At 43.1% G+C, this 16,849-nt stretch overlaps 1 protein-coding gene and 1 long non-coding RNA gene across 15 annotated transcripts in view; one reads left to right on the top strand and one right to left on the bottom strand.

Annotated features, from left to right (window-relative positions):
* Positions 1–16,515, top strand: part of LOC309344022 — a 56,477-nt gene extending 39,962 nt beyond the window's left edge. Inside the window, exons 3-5 of one of the 4 annotated variants that reach the window (XR_014157543.1) lie at positions 11,184–11,278; positions 12,196–12,311; positions 15,834–16,515. This is a non-coding gene — a long non-coding RNA (uncharacterized lncRNA). Of the gene's footprint in view, positions 1–7,992; positions 8,249–11,183; positions 11,279–12,195; positions 13,607–15,833 lie in introns of those variants that run through there. The other 3 variants (XR_014157544.1, XR_014157546.1, XR_014157545.1) reach the window with 3 other exon arrangements.
* NTNG1 (netrin G1) overlaps positions 1–16,849 on the bottom strand; it is a 210,175-nt gene that overhangs the window by 149,387 nt on the left and 43,939 nt on the right. The window lies entirely within an intron of this gene.

The raw sequence follows: 16,849 nt of genomic DNA, 5'->3' as shown, positions 1-16,849 counted from the left end.
CATTTTAACTGATGTTTCATTTCCAGGTGCTATTGACACACTAGTTGGCCTTTGCTCGACAGATAGAAAGGCTAGAAGTATGTTATTATATATAAAAAAATCAAAGCTGAAATTATCACAATATTGATCTCAAGCCTCCTAGCACGAACCTTTTAGAAATGCCCAGCACTGGAAGGTTTCTAAGTTAATCCTGACAGCTCTCAGCCCTGTAAATATACGTATCTTTTACATATATTTCTAATTAAGAACAGCAAGATTATATGGTTTTACAATCTCTGCAAGTTTATATAGGGGTGAGGGCTCTAAATTGAATGCAAGGTTGTGTGTTCCTGAGTATTCTTCTGAATTAGGGCTAGGCAAAAATCAGGTGTTTCTTCATTCTCTCTCTCTCTCTCTCTCTCTCTCTCTCTCTCTCTCCCTCTCCATGGCAAATAAGAGACTTTATCACAGTTAAAAGACATATTCCAGCTGGCAAAAGCACGAGTGTGGAGCAGGGCCATTTAAGGGTATAGCTTGGGAGAGAGCCTAGTCTGGGAAACTCATAAGAACCAAAAAGAGAGGCTGCATTTGGTCCTCAGGCTGCCTTAAGTCCTCCACACCTGCTCTGAATGAATGTTCTTGCTGTGTGTGTACAGTGAATGCGATGAAGATATACCGATACACCACAGGATAGGCACCTGGCAGCTACTGGCTAGTGACTCCCATCAAAAGAGGCAGGTATTCCTGCTGGCCATGGAACAGAAAACAATGTTATGCACTCAGGTGCTTCTCTCTCTTTCTCCCTGTTAAGTATTTTTATTCAAAGTTTTCAACATAAGAGACAATAAAAGCCAAACTCATCCAAAAACGAAAAAGATACAGAAAAGCCAAAATAAGAGAGAGAAAAAACAAAAAAGGCAAGAGATAGAAGGGGGGGGGGAAGATATAGAAACCCTCTATCAAAATTGTATCATATTCTTTATGCATATACAAAAAAGTCGACCTTCCCAGGTCTCACCTGGGAACTTCTGTCCCCCCCCCCCAGCCTCCCACCCGGGGGGGGGGGGCTTTCTCAGTGCTTTTTTTCTGGGGGGACGCAGGGGTATGCGTACCCCTAACATTTTGTGTTGCCCCAACCAGCGGACGGACAGACTGACATGTTTTTCTCCACCGTGGCAGCTCGGACTGGAGTTCCGTCATTCTCCCCGTCGGTGCCCAGGGAGGTGAGTCTGGGGTGGCCGCAGTGGAAGCGACGGTGCTGCTTCTTCTCCTTATCCACCTCTTGCCGGGCTACAGCCAGCTGGCGAGCACTTGCCCCTCCTTGCTTAAGCTGACCCTGCCATCACCGGGGCCTTCCTGTCCTCTCAGCACCGCCGCCACCTCTAGTCCCTTGTCCAGGGGTTGGGGGAGAGGAAGGCGGGGAGGGGAAGGGGTGCCCTTTCTACCCTGTCTCCCATACAGAGCCCCTCATTATCCACCTACCACCTGTCTGTGCGTGTCCTCATCAACCCAAGATAGAGGACTTCTAGAAGTCAAAAATAAAAACAGCTAAGTTAACCAAAAAAGAAAAGAAAAATCCAATTCACCACCTGCCAACTGTACACATCCTTCAAATTAATCAGAACATGCACTACAGGATAATATCTAGCTATATCCTATTCTACCGCTGCTTATCATTCTGCCAGGCATAATTCTTCTCAGGCACCACACACCCATCTTTTTTCCAATCCAGAAGTACAAAAGTGGTTCTTAAATTTTTGTTCTCTCTTTCTGAAGCTGCCCATGAAGAGTCCCTGCAGGGGCTCAGATTTGAGACCCTGGCTCTTACCCAGGGGCTACACTTGTGAGCATGGAGCTACTCCCCTTTCCATTCACTTCAACAATGAAACTCCAGCATTGGGAGCTATGGCATGTGCACTGAGGCACATGCAAATAATCCGCCTTCCTGTCTTTTAAATTATGAAAAATTCCCACATCCATAAGTAAGTCAGATGCAACCCAAGATAAAGAAGGAGAATGATTCACCCATTACGACTGACAAGTAAAAGAACATAGCAGCAACTGGCTTCTATCCACTGTAAGAGCGCAGAATACAATACATTACTAGGTTCACCAGAGTGGAGGGCAATGCAGATCAATATTTTCTCCTCTAAGGACTCTCCTTCTTGGCCAGAGGTGCACCTGTAAATGATACTCACCAAGGCCATACACAGACAACTAGTTTTCAAAATGAAATTCTCCGCACATTGCTTTCCTTAACACATCCCCCCCCCCATCATCATACGGACACTTATTGTCTTGACATAAGCACCACACGCACACTGGCTCTTTTTACACTTTTCTTGAGAAAAAAGAAAGAAAAAGAACAGCAGTTGCTTGCTTCGAAAGTGACTTAAATTAATTAGGCCGAAAGCCTGAAAATAGCAGCCATTTATTTTACAGTTATGAAACACAGGAATTAATAAGCTTCTAAGCTACTGTTAACAAAGTAGCAGTGAATATAGCTGTTGGATTGGCTTCTATTCCCTATTCCACTATGAAGCTTAGTGGCTTGCTGCTGTCACTCAAACTAATCTACCTCAAAGGGTTGTTGTGAGGATTAAAGAGGGAGTGAGTCACCCTGAGCTTCTTCCGGCATAACCGTGGCATGCATGCTATAAATAACAAGAGATATTAAAGAAAAAGAACAGACCTTGGACTCCCTTTGGCACCAATTTGCCGCTGGAGAAACACATTTTTCCCCAAGGAAGGGTAAGCCATTCCTCCCTACACATTGAGGACCTCATTGACACACACAAAACTTTTAAAAAACCAACCACTTCCACTACACAACATGAACATGTACTTAAGCCCTCAAGCTGCAAATGCTATTTATTGTTTCAGAAAATGTGCAAAAACACCCCCCCAACAAATTGGGTATAAAATCAGGGAACTCTATGCAAGATTAGCATTTAATACTATCACATATCTTGTGGGTATCCGTCTGTCTTGAGAGACAGTGGAAGAGTGCACCATTGCGGATAAAGTCAAAGCATTGGAGAGTCACAGCACCTGCTGTGGCTGTAGAGACCGATATGGGGGAGATATGTTTCAGTGCAGGCAGGGCAGATGAAGGTGTCTAGTTTTGCTGGTCCAGATGCACCATGGTGTTCTTCTCTCTGTGCTATTCCCAGTAGACATTTCTCCTCTGGTCGCCGCAGTGAATACACAACCTGTCTCTAGGCACTTCAGTTGTCTGCAACAGCTTCCCACACGGTGGGGTTAATGTTGCCAGGCTTCATGTCACATTTGCAGACATCTTTATAACACAGAGTTGGTCTGCCAACAGGCCTGGTGCCTGAAGCCAGCTCCTGCAGATGCCCAGCTGATTGCCAGACAATGTGCCAATGACTATTAGCTAAAGCTGTGTCAGAGCATTCAACTTGCTGCAATGCTCGCAAAATGTATGAAAGCATGAAGAAAACCTTTGGACCAACAGTCGAAAGAACTGCACCACTGAAAACTTTCTCTGGAGAGTACAGTCAAACTTAACAGAGAAATATGCAAAACGAAACAAAAAAGGAAAATAAGGCAAGCTGCTTATGTATGATGATGTTTCAAACCCTATGCAGGTATTCTCCTCAACATGCAATCGATACAAATCTGCTGGGGTACAGGGCACATATGCAAGCCCTGCCACACTGTGCCCCCGTTATGTGGTGGTGGTGGGGCTCTTCAGATCTTCGTGCAACTAATCTGAGGATCTGAAGAGGGGTTCTAGGGGTTCAGTTGAACATGCTTAGACACCTCCCTGTCTTACAATTATGGGAAGATTTTTAAGTGTATTCAATAGAACGTGCTTAGAAACTCTCTCCAGGTTTGCACAAACAGAGGCAGCTTTAGGGGAGCACCATTGGTTTAGTCACACTGGGCACACAGGGGGTTCAGCAACTATCTTGTAGAATGGAAGTCGAGAGGCGGGGGGCACACAATTTTGCCACCACATAGGACACCGCTGAAATGTGAGACCCCAAGGACTGCCACTTACACTTTGGAGAAACTGGGGTGCACAATGGCTTACATGCACATCCCCGCCCCCTCCATGTTTTTAATGACTCTTTTAAAAAAGCTGAATCTCAATTCCCATTTTAATGTTCTTACTGGCTTTAAAAAATATTGGGCAAGTTGATGGAGAACAGGTCTACCAATCTATTAGCCCTGATAGCTACAGGTTCAGAGGCATTGTGCCTCCAAGATCCCATTCCCACAAACAGAAGATGAGTTGTCAGAATGCTGGAGGGTCAGGGGAAAAAGTTCAAGCTGTGCCTTCTCCCTGTTCTAAAATATATATCTTCGTGTAGGAATGTTTTGCACGGCAGATCATTCCATAATCTGAGTCCCACCACAGTCTGAGGACCATCTAGACACAGGCTCGTCGCATCACCTGATTTTTTTTTTTATAAGCAGTAGATGTTGAGGATAAAGCCTGTGAGCTTCTACAGCTGGTTGCTCTTGGAAGCAGAAAGCGGAACAAAGTGGCCTAATAGCAAGGCCGTTTTTATAGTGTTGCTGCTGCTATTCCTTGGCTGTCCAGTGCCATGTTAAACATTGGTTTACAGTGGACACAAATATTTATAATGCTATTCCTAGAACAAAGTGACACGTTGGAGCTCCCAACAGATCGCCGTAGGATCTGCCTAATGTTGATACATGACAGGTGACCCCAATGAGACTGGCTGAGTTGAGGCTATGTGATTTGCTTCCTGACACATGGAGCTGAGGTGCTCAGACAATTTGTAAAGGTGAAGTTGAAGCAAAGTGACGGACTGCATTCTAATACGCTTTGATCCACTGCAAAAGCAGTTGACGTGCCTAGCCCCAGGTGCCCATCCTTCTTCTGGCCCGTCCAGGGAAAGTAAAGAGTTACAATATGTCATGTTCCATTACCAATTCCATCACAAGGCAGTGATCTGCAGCAGCAGAAGTAACAGATATGATGAAGGGGGTGAGCCTTCGAAAGAATAATGTGATCAGTGAGCTAAAAAAAACCATAGTCTGTGACTATAATACTTACCATGGAGTCAGACACACACAGGATTGCCCTGTATAAATATTTGCCAGCCTTCTCCAACATAGTGGCCTCCAGATGTTTGGGACTACAATTCCCAATAGCCCCAGCCACCATGGCCCAGTGATCATGGATGATGGGAGATGTAGTCCACAACAACAGGAGGCTCCCAGTTTGGTGAAGGCTAGTACTTGGCCATTTTGAAAATAAATTCACCATTGCTGGAACCAGGTGCGTGAAATCTGCTTCATTCTGAATTTATGTGTAAGTGCTCTGGGAAAAGTAGGGCTGTTGGCATGATGCATAAATATTTCTTTCTCTCTGCAAATTTCCTGCCCAGTTTTGATAACAGCAAACAAGAAGGAGCTGTTGTATGTGTTTTCTGCCAACACCTCCTAGGAACTGTTCCAGTAGCTGGACTTCAGAATGACAAGGTTCACTAATAATCCTTTCACCCCACACTTTTTTTTTTGTCTACACAGCAGCAGGTGATAAAGGTACTCCCTCTGTTGACGAGACTGTTCAGAGATGCCCCAGACACATTTCTTCTATTTTAAAAATGCAGGCAATTTATTTTAGGTGTCACTGGGCTTTTGCTGGCACCTTCTTGCATGATGTCCCCAGTTTCTTCAATTATGTTTGCTGCTCCACCTACTCTTTGTCACGTGCCATTAAACTACAATACAGTCATACCTCGGGTTACAGCTGCTTCAGGTTGTGTTTTTTTTTTGGGGTTTCAGACCACAGAAACCCGGAAGTACCAGAATGGATTACTTCCTGTTTTTGGCGGTCGCGCTTTGCGCAGAAGTGCCGAATCACAACCCGCGTGTGCGCAGACGTGGGTTGCGAACATTGCGGGTTGAGAACGTGCATCCTGCATGGATCACGTTTGCAACCCGAGCGTCCACTGTACAGACAGGGCTACTTATGGCCAGCAAGTCAAGCAATGAAACGATACTATGTAGCATTTTGATAAATCCAGACACAGCATTCTTGTGTGGCAAGGCAGCGGCTGGATTCAGATGGTTGACTGTTTGAAATATTAGCTGCCTCAAGGTTGTATGATTCCTTTCCCACTTCTAGGGAGTGGTGAAGATGAGAAACTTCCATTCACAGTTTTGCCGCAAGCAAGATTTTGATGTTTTCTCCAAAGATGGAAAACTATGGTTTGGGATCCTCAACTGCCAGAAAGGCTTGCAGTAGATTATGGCTGTGAGCACAATTTGCTGATGAAATGTTTAAAAAGAAGGGACACTTAGGCAGAATAGCATCTGAAATACAGGAGTATATGTATGGACACGTGCAAATATTTTCTCTGGTTTGGGGATGTGTTAGAATTAGGGATGGCAAATTTTGAAATATAGGATGCAATCCCACTCGTTTTACTACTTCAGCATGGAATTAGAAAATGGAGGGGGAAAATGCATATCCTCTTAGCCAGCCCAATAAATGATGAACATAAATGCTTTCTAGACCTTGGACCTAGCTTTCAAGGGAATGGCCTGGAAAAGTGAAATTTTGTCCCTGGTGTGAATGCAGGGCTCCATATGAAACAGCAACTTGTTTCAAGGTTTTATAATTCACATGCTGCTTTGCCTGCATTCAGAAGTGCCATAGCAGTGTGGCATATCATCAGGCAATTGGCCACTGGTGCACGAATACTTATACGGGTTGCCGAGTCATGCAGAACTTTGCAGAATCTATGTGCTTGAGTCTCAGACTTTACTTCTAAGACTAGAAGAACACAGCACATAATGTGTGGGGTGGGTGGGGAAACAAAGGTAAGAACTCTGCTAAGGTTGGAAGAATGGAGCAACACCAGGAGATGTCAGGCATCCCATGCAAGGCTTCTGGCCTGCAAGTTGCCCACCTGTGACCCAAACTAAAGGTGCTTTCAGGGCACAGCCAGTTGTCTGGGTGGGGAGAACAGAACTGTCTCTGACACATAATAGTGATAATTGTGGGCAGCCTCACTAAAGACTAAAATAGAGAGCTGATAATGGCATGGAGCACAAAAAAGGAGGGTGTGAAGAACTCAAAGAAGCTGATTAAATTTTAAAGACTTGGTGACAATTTCTGCTTGACATTTGTCTTCCTTTATCATTCACCCGTACGCTTTGTACTAAGCCCTACGCTTCTACTTATCAAAACCTATAAGGCCAAATATGTGTAAAGACTAGCAAAGGTCTAGCAAATCATGTCCTTGACACAGCAGGAACAATCCAACCAAGTGCGAACACAGCTGCTGACCTGCATGGACCAAGTTCTTTTTCAAAAACTGTTTGAAGAGAAAAGGCTTGGAAGGGAAGACTGCAGCCAGCCTTCCTGTTAAGTTTCTGTGGCCCATAGCTTCCTGCCGCAGAGTAGATCCAATGCCATAGAGGCACAATATCCGGTGAGGAAGAGTACAGGCTCCCCACAAAAGAGTTAAGTTTTCCCTCACAGCCTTTGAGCAGTTTTGAACACTGACTTGATGGGCCAAAATCATACACTCTGCAGCATATGAAGGCACAAAGCCTTTCACGTTATAGAATAGCTGGACACTGAGGATGCAGTAAATCACAGGTTTCCTTAGGGAGGCTGACTACACATTACTTCTCTCCCCCTGGTTTCTTAACTTTATATTTTCAGTTTCTAAAAATACTTTTAACAAACAATCCCCATATACTTCCACCCCCACAAAAGAAACATTCCATGCATAGACATGTAAATAATACAGATAAATAATACAGATCGTCCTAGGGTGAGCCATGGGAAGCTCGTGGTGAGTTGACAACCTTGTCCTTTCCTGTGTACTGAATAAACATGTGCCATCCAGTTTCAAATTCATCTTTGGTCTTTGTGTTCCTGAGCACTCTCTAAGATGCTTATTTGTTTTTCCATTAGGGCTACTCTATCTCACCATGCCTCTAGAGTTAAGTTATTAGCTGTTTTCCTACATTGTGTTATTGTATTTCTTGCTGCAGACGTGAAAAAGATTAGTAAGTCCTTAAATAATGATTTTGGCTCAGGATTGCAATACCTCATGGACTGCCTGTCTCCATAGGAATCTACATGGACCCTTAGATAACCTTCTGAGCCCTTCTTTGTGTGCTTCCTCCATGAGAGGTCCAGAAGGTGGCAACATGAGAACAGGCCTTTTCTGCAGTGGCTCCCCATTTGTGGAATGCTCTCCCCAGGGAAGTTTGGCTGGCACCTTCATTATACACCTTTCGATGCCAGGTAAAGACATTCCTCTTTAACCAGGCCTTCACCCAATGCCCTTTTAAAATGTGTTGTGGAAAAGGGGGATTATTGGGTTGTTCTTGTTCTTATTTTTATTATGTATCTTGTGTTTTTATCTTGTGATTTTATGTTGTGAACCACCCTGAAACCTGCGGGTATTGGGCAGAATATAAACTGAATTAATTTGCTGTTGTTGTCATCTTATAACCAGATTTAAGAAAGCTAGCCTCAGACCAGGTTGAATCGCCTGTCCTGTAATAGGAGGAACTTCTTCAAAGACAGTTTTCTAAAATTAATTGTACAGGTTTGCAACCCCATCACATATGGAAATATGAAACAAATTGTTTGTAATGCACTCCAACGTAAAGGACTGGAAGGAGATATTATTAACCTGTGGCATTTATTGGTTGTGAATTGTGTGAATTGTTTTGAAACTATTTTCTCTCAGTTTAGCCGACACTGATTTAAAAGGTTCCTCGAGTTTGCGTTACCAATTTAAGAGTGTAGATCCAACTCCCATATAGATTTTAATGAGTTTAGATCCCCTGTCATCATTACTTCTTGAGGTCTTTGATGCTAGACCAAGATCATTTCAGTATGTCCAAAGCTAATAGCATGGGCGGGCTGAAGGGGAGAGCGCGAAAGGGATTGTGTACAACAGCTAGCGTTCTAAAGAAGATTTATGTCTTTCCAGTTAAGCAAGAACCAGCCAACTGACAATAACAGTCATGGCCATAATGTTTCTCCAGCATGAAAAAACTCAAACTACCTCTCAGGTCCGTGCTCTGAAAGAGTGAGACAGAGTAGAAAAAAACTAGGCCTGTGCATTATGTAATGTGTGCAACCCAGAGAAAAGGCACAAGGGTTTAACGCCAGCTGGTTCAGAGTCTGAGGGGACCGTCTTTCTGCTTTCAGAACAAATAGGCTGTCACTGCAAGGAATTGATTTGCTCTATGCAGGGACTTGCATCTTTTTGGTGAAAATGAGTAATCTGTTTCAAGCAGTTGAAGCATGTCCGTTGTCATGATTACCTCCCAGGAGTGCCTCCTTGCTGGCGAGATTTGTCAGATCCGAGTAAAATTTCTATTTCTAGTTTTGAAAAATAAAGTTTTGATATAATAATAATAATAATAATAATAATAATAATAATAATAATGGATGCCTGTAAGACAATGAAAAATGTGTGGTATAATGTAACAGGGTCAAACACACTAAACCCAGTGGGTGTTAAACAAAAATCTTCTGGGAAGAGTTGTTGGAGTTGAGGCTGGGTTGCTGCATTGCTGGATGTTTGCTAAGGCCTTTTAACTGAATATGATGGATAGAGCCGGTTTAGTGCAGCACGCGGGAACTCACCGAGCGGGTGGCTTGGTTCAGGGGTGGCTTGTGGGCTGGTTAAACGACCCCCGTGGGCTGCTTGTGGCCCATGGGCCTTACGTTGCCTACCCCTGCCATAGAGTGGGCTGCACTGCCAGGCTTAGCGATGTCATTTCCCTTATCTTGGGAGGAAATAAGTAATCCAGCCTATTGTCCACCTGAGAAACCCAGCCTGTGAAGAGGTTTGAGTTGGTTGCCTCAACTCAGTCACATGGCTCTCACCAGCCATCCCCGTGATCCTATATTAATAATTTAGGAACTTTCACAACTTTGTAACTAAACTAAGTTTTACTGCCTGTGCAACATTTCTGAGTGATGTATGGGAAAGCACTTTCTCATTTGTGACACAGTAAATAGCATGCCCATCTCTAATCCATTTTATATATTTATTTCTTTTTAAAAAAATATATCAAAAAACCACCACACAGGCACATAGGATTTCAGCCTACTTATGAATCTTTTCTCCAAGGGATGGGATGGGATGAAGGCTCATGTCTTCCCTTGTGTGTATAACCCCCTGATGCAAAAGAAGGAATTCCAGGAAGACAATGAGAAGAATCTTATTAGCTTGAACTTACTCCTCACTGCCACACAGCGTGTGATATTAAAAACATATTGCATTTCTGGAGTATGATCCATTTGAACAGCAGACATTTCTTGCAAAAATCCCCCTACAAAAGCTTCCCTTTTTAAACCCTGACTAAAACAAAGCTTAACTAAAGCAGACCTCCAACTACATTAAAAGTATGTGTGCTGTGGGATCTGTGAAGTGTATAAGGAGGGTGGCGTGGCATCACTAGGCTGATTCCGATTCCCAGTGCTTGACGCCAGCTGTTTTGAGCTGTGTTACATCACCACCCCTGCTTTCCTTCTTGAGTGCTTTGGGCAGCAGGTTTATACCTCACTGGACTGGGGCTCTAGCCCCTGAGGACACTTTCTCATTTGTGACACAGTAAATAGCATGCCCATCTCTCAGGAATGCGTTAAATTCTGAGAACTACCTTTCTGCCTATTAATCAAATCAGTTAATTTATCCATTTCTGCCAACTCTAAAAACTTCATCAGTCATCTCCTTATAAACAGAACTTGTGGATGTTTCCACTTGGGACACCACACTATTTTCTGCTACTATTAAAGATTTCACTTAGTTTGGAATAGCCTCTCAATCCAATTAAACTAAATCAACATTGGACTAAGTCCCAATATAATTCATCCGATTATGGTATTGCCTCCCAAAACCAGGTGCCATTTAACACTCTGACACATGTTTAGTAAATGTATATTTATAGCCAAACACTTTTGATATTTGAAACAACTGTCCAACTATCTTCATAACTACCACAATAACTATTTGCATTATTTTTATATGCTCACCGACAACTCTTTTTTACCATTCACCAAGCATATTTCATTTATGTTCCATGATAATAAAACCAAGTTCTCTTCCACACTTTTCTCTAACCACAGAGCCTCTTGTCCCTAAATCCCTAAGTATCTTGTAACCCCCCCCCCAAGTATGCCCTTTACTAAATTATATGATGCTATCTTTCTCCAGGGTGACAACTGCCTTTATGGAAATGTGAGACCAAATAGCTCGGATCAAAGTACAAAGAGCAGAGGATGCAAAGCAAGTACTGGAAATTCTTAAAGGCACTACTTAAACTAGAATGACGGGGGGGGGGGATATGCATTCCTTAATTTTTTTTCTTAACATAAGGAAATACTTCAGTTTTGAATTGGAATTTGTATAAATGAAGAGGATTTACTGGTGTAACAAGGTACAAGGTCATGCAGGCCCACAGACGTAACTAGGAATTTTATTTTTATACGCATGTTCTGCAAGACACAGTGTAATATGTCATGTGTTGTTGTTCATCTGAGGTTGTATTTACCTACTTTTAAGACCTGTTAAGGAACAGATGGTTGCTCTTATGCCTTCATTTGTAAAACTACAGAATTCAAAGAGGGTGCACTTTCTTTTCCCCCATGACCTGGTACATCAAAATTCCCCTGCCCTATTTGTTGGCAGAGAAATTGCAAGTAAATTTTCATTGAATTATCCCAAGGAAAGAAGAAAATCTCCAACAGTTTAACCAGGATGAATCTTGCCAACAGCAGTGGCAGGAGCACAGCTTCCCCACTTCTGTTTTTGGTGCTACTGCAAGTGAACAGTGTTAGCTGCGTTGGCAGTCTAGGTACCATTTTGCATATCCCATGATGCCGTGGATACTATCACTCTGGGGCATTCCAAGGGGAAGTGGCTGCTCCAACACAAAGGTAAAGGAAGGAGAATGGTCTGCAAAATGGCCCTTTTTTACCGTGTGTGTGTGTGTGTGCAGAGATAGAAAATAAGAAAAATCCCAGTAACCTTCTCAGAAAGATTTCTTTGGAGAATTTTCAGCTCAGCTCTAATAATGACGAAAGAGGAATCTAATTTTTAAAAACTGTGTGTGTGTATATATATAGGATTTGAAAATCCCTGAAACATAGTGACATGCTTTCAGGATGTCCCTAAGGAAGATCAAAAGGGTGCATATAACTCAGCAAAGCATTTGATGCCATTTCAGGTCTGCACAAGCTTCTACCAAGAGATCAACACGCAATTCCCACCTGCCCTCCCTGACCTCAGTGTGCTTTGAACTGATGAAATGCAAGCACCGGTTTCCCCCGCAGAAGCCACAAGGTAAATGTAACAAGTAATCAATCTTCTGAACAGCAATCAGGCAACCACTTAACAAACACGCTACACAAACATAATAATTAATCTGAGCGCTGACCTGAATAGCAATTAATATAATCAGCCTCAATTGGCATGCTCATTGTACACTGGTTTTTGTTTCCTAACTTGTCAAAGTTAGGACGTTATGCTCCATATAAATATGCTGGCTGGCACTGGGGAATGCTAATTTCAGGTGGAGGAGGTGACACCAATGTACAAACAGCACGGGGCGCTCACGCTTTTGTGTTCAGAGTAAAGCGAAACACGGTGTCGGTGTCAAAGTAGAACAAAAAGGACAAGTGCTCTCTCCAACTAAAAGGGGGGGAAATGTAGACTCCTAACCACAAATGACAGACAGAACCTTGTGGCCTGTGAATATTAAATGAGACAAATAGTACGGAAAAGCTATTACTGTGGCCTCAGGTTCAGCATCAACTGATACGCTTGTCTTTTTCCTTTTCTTTAATTAAAGGCACAGGGCCACATACGGAACCAAGAGGCTTAATATTCACCTAGTGCGAAATTAAAGCACCTTGGTTTAACCACAAGTGAAGAACATAGGGAAACATAAAGAATGGTTCTCCAGAATATGGGGAAAGACCACTTTATGTATACCAAGTGCCTACTCCCACCAGAGAGAGATTAAATCAGTGATTTGTCTGCCTTTGGACCACAGAATTTAAACTTTCTGGTTTCTTGTGTAGGCAGGCTTCAAAACTGGAATTCATCGTAGAGCCCTTGTTTCTTTCGGTTCCACATTTCAACATTTGAAGGTGCAAATCTCAAAGTCCCTCGCCTTAGTCCCAGTGGAAGCAGATGGTATTTCAAAGTGGATAGGCAGTCCCCTAGGGATCCTGGCAAAAAGCTGACAAATCTTGAGACTTTTGATGGAAAAAAGGGAGTTTTTCATAGGAAATATGTTTTGAACAAATTCTGTGGGGGTTTTTTATATTCAAGAGCCCAGTGCAACCACAGCTTCCTCCCTGCAAATATCAGATCTGGTTTTTAATAAACCTGGCATTAGTCCAAAACAACAGCCCTCATTAAAGTCACCCACTTCCCTTTTAAACAGCATCTCCATTATGTCCTCAAATACCTGTTGCAGCAGTTTGCTGGGCACCAGAGCCCAGCTGCCAGGTTAGCATTTCAGAAAACAATGTCCATCTCTACACCAGCTGTTGATGGGAGCTTCTTCTGTTACCAAGCCACCAGCAGGTATTTTTTTGAAGAAATGAAAGGGAAGGCAGGGGGACTGGCTGGCTAGGAAAGCAGGGAATGGAAGAAGCTAAGGCACAAGCTAAAGGTAAAGGGACCCCAGACCATTAGGTCCAGTCGTGACTGACTCTGGAGTTGCGGTGCTCATCTCGCTTTATTGGCCGAGGGAGATGGTGTACAGCTTCCGGGTCATGTGGCCAGCATGACTAAGCTGCTTCTGGTGAACCAGAGCAGCGCACGGAAACACTGTTTACCTTCCCGTCGGAGCGGTACATTTATCTACTTGCACTTTGACGTGCTTTTGAACTGCTAGGTTGGCAGGAGCAGGGACTGAGCAACGGGAGCTCACCCTGTCGCGTGGATTCGACCTTCTGATCAGCAAGTCCTAGGCTCTGTGGTTTAACCCACAGTGTCACCCGCATCCCGAGGCACAAACTAGGTAGCACTTAAGTTCCATGTATGTGCCCTTAAGTGCAGGTTGTTGTTTTATAACACAAATTGCCAGTGCAGGGTCCCCAACATGAAGCAAGACCCAAGCAGTGGTGGTGGTGGTCAGGTGTTTAGAGGGTTTTCAGCTTTTGCTTCCTGCTTCAGTCCCAATCTGGACGGCTCACCTGACCCAGGGCCTGCAATTTCCATTGGGGGGGGGGGAACCAGTTGAATCCTGTGGGAGTTATTTTCCTTGTAGAAACTGCCAGCGTAGAGTCCTGTGATTTGGAACCATAGTAGGCAACAAAAAGTTGGCACTACTCCTTTCCTGTGGTAGGGAACGAGTCCAGATTAATACCTTCACCATGGCAACTTGCATTTAAAAGCCCTGCACTTAAGGACAAAGATGCAGATCTAATGTTTTCTCTAATTTGGCACTAATAGGACAGGATTGCTCTTGTTCCCATATAAAACACGTTATAAATTGTAGGAGCGAACATGCCATTCTGCCTATGGTACTAAAGCTATTCTTATGGGGCCGATGTTATTCCACCACCCTATCTGTTTCCCATTCCTCTCTTTTTAAAAAAATCTGTGCTAAGAAAACAGCAGTGGATGAGCTTTTCTCTTCTTCCTTAACCAATTCCAAAACTTCTACAGTCTTATCAAGGGGCAAAATAGATGAAAGAAACAGAACTGAAGATTTAAGAAGCATAAGGATCTAAGCAGAGGCCAGCAAGCTGACTCAAAGCTACAGAGAGCAAGTTCATAGAGATGTCAACAGAAAGTTCAAAAATCTCAGATAGGTCAGCATTTAACTGGAGCTAAAGTGACAAACTGGGCTGGGGAAGCTATTGGCTTTTTTGCTCTCTGACATGGAGACAAAACAACAACAGCAGCAACAACAACAACCATGTTTTTCTCACTAGCCCTGTTGCACTTCTTCTCCTGATATAAATGATTTATTAGGGAAGCTGAGCAGCAGAAAAATCACACGGACAATGCCAGAGCATCCCTTCAAGGCAATTCCAATGCAGCTCGTAGTTCTCATCCCCAATGAAAACGATGGCAAGGTGGAAAGAGAGCAAGAGAGCGAATTTGGCACTTGTCACGAATATATGCGCTGTCAGATGTACAACCCAAAGCCTCACCCCAATTAAGCTTAAGTGCTTGGATTTAAACCAATTTAATTCCAATGACTTCAGGAAGACCCAATCTGTTTATGTCCAAGTGCTTCATCTTAACAAGGTTGCAGATCGAGCGGTTTGCTAGCTAGCACTCCTGAGCAAAAGGAAGAAGGCGATTACACTCCCACATCCATACGCAGAGGATTATACCAGGCAGGTTTTAAATCACTATAAAATGCATCATAATACCTTTGGGTTGAAAAACAAGGGTTGGTCAGGCACATATAGTTAGGCTCTGTGCTAATAAGCTACTACTCTACGAACCAAATGTTTCCCAAACTTCTGATACACACCTGTTTTCTGGATTAAAATGCTCTATTCTTCTTTCATCCCCAAAGGCCTAGTCTTGTCTACTGTTTTTGAAGGCTGTGCCACAGAGCCCTTTGATGCTATTCAGTGGTATGTAACAACGATATTAGAAGCCTAAAGGAAGTTTCTGAAAATGATGCATAAGAAAGATAGTAAAACGAAATATCCTTTCGGAGTATTCATCTTAACTGTTGAAATGTCCACATTTTGGCATTAGGAAACAAACATCGGTTTTCACGCTGGTACGGAACTGACATCACTGTGTGTTGCTTTCTCCTATGATGATGCAAGTTTTCCAGAAGCATCAATTAGAACATATTAAATTGACATTTCTTGCCATTTTCAGGATTTCTCCCTCAGTGTGAAGAGCAAATCATATCAACAAATGGAAAACTAAAACAGCCAGCATTTTGTGTTGCCAAATGATTAAGAAAACGCTTCCTTGGTTTGTATGTATCCTGATCTCTTCTGTTATCTTGGAGTGTAGTAAGTGAAGGCGGACAAATATCTGTATGCAATTCCAGTATTTTGTATGTTCCTTTTCTTGTGAGACTAGAGAATTTAAAGAAAGTCTCCACAAACAAGTGAGGTTCCCATCTTTCTCCCCATTAACTGAATTTGAAAAATCTCCAGAAACAATGAGATTACGATTTGGAGGGATGTTTGAGAACACTTCTAGATATGGACATCTTCAGGCAAGGCTGTGTCCTGAAACACTCCAAAGGAACACAGACTCTTCCTGAAGTTTTCCCCTCAGCAGAAATCTCACTGTACAGTCCCCAGGCTTGTTCTACACTGTGCTAGAATTTGCAAGAGCTAGATGCATTTGACTCCATGTGTCAACTTGCAGTGTCTCTAAGCCTTGTGGCTGTTTCCATCTTCACTTATCTCATTTTTTCCCTTCCTTGTCTAAAGCTTGATGGTCTGTTGTCTGGTTGCATGCCCCTTACACCTATCCACCCCAAACAGCAGGTCAGGTCATTATACTGGGATAGACTATTGATCCACATAACCCAATATCATCTGCTCCAACTGACCTAAGACCAAATTAGGCTCCAGGTGAGGAGTCCCTTCAATGTACCCTCCATTTCCCCCCAGCCTTGAAATACTTTGTATAATTGCATTTATAGTCTACTTCACAATTTTGATACAGCCTACCACAAACCTTTTCCTCTTGCCCCACCCCTAAAACAATAAAGTAATAAAGAAAGTAAAATGAGATTTTTAAAAATGGGAACTTCCCCCACCCCATCTCCCATTTCCCCATAAGGTTAGCATGTTGTCAACTATATTTTTGAAATGTGGTTCCATGCACCCCTGGGGTTTTAAACTCATGCTGAGTCTTTGTAGCCTTATGCATTA

The sequence above is a fragment of the Podarcis erhardii genome, assembly GCF_964252035.2.
Source record: "Podarcis erhardii genome assembly, chromosome: 6".
NCBI lineage: Eukaryota > Metazoa > Chordata > Lepidosauria > Squamata > Lacertidae > Podarcis > Podarcis erhardii.
This window is presented reverse-complemented; position numbering and strand designations above follow the sequence as displayed.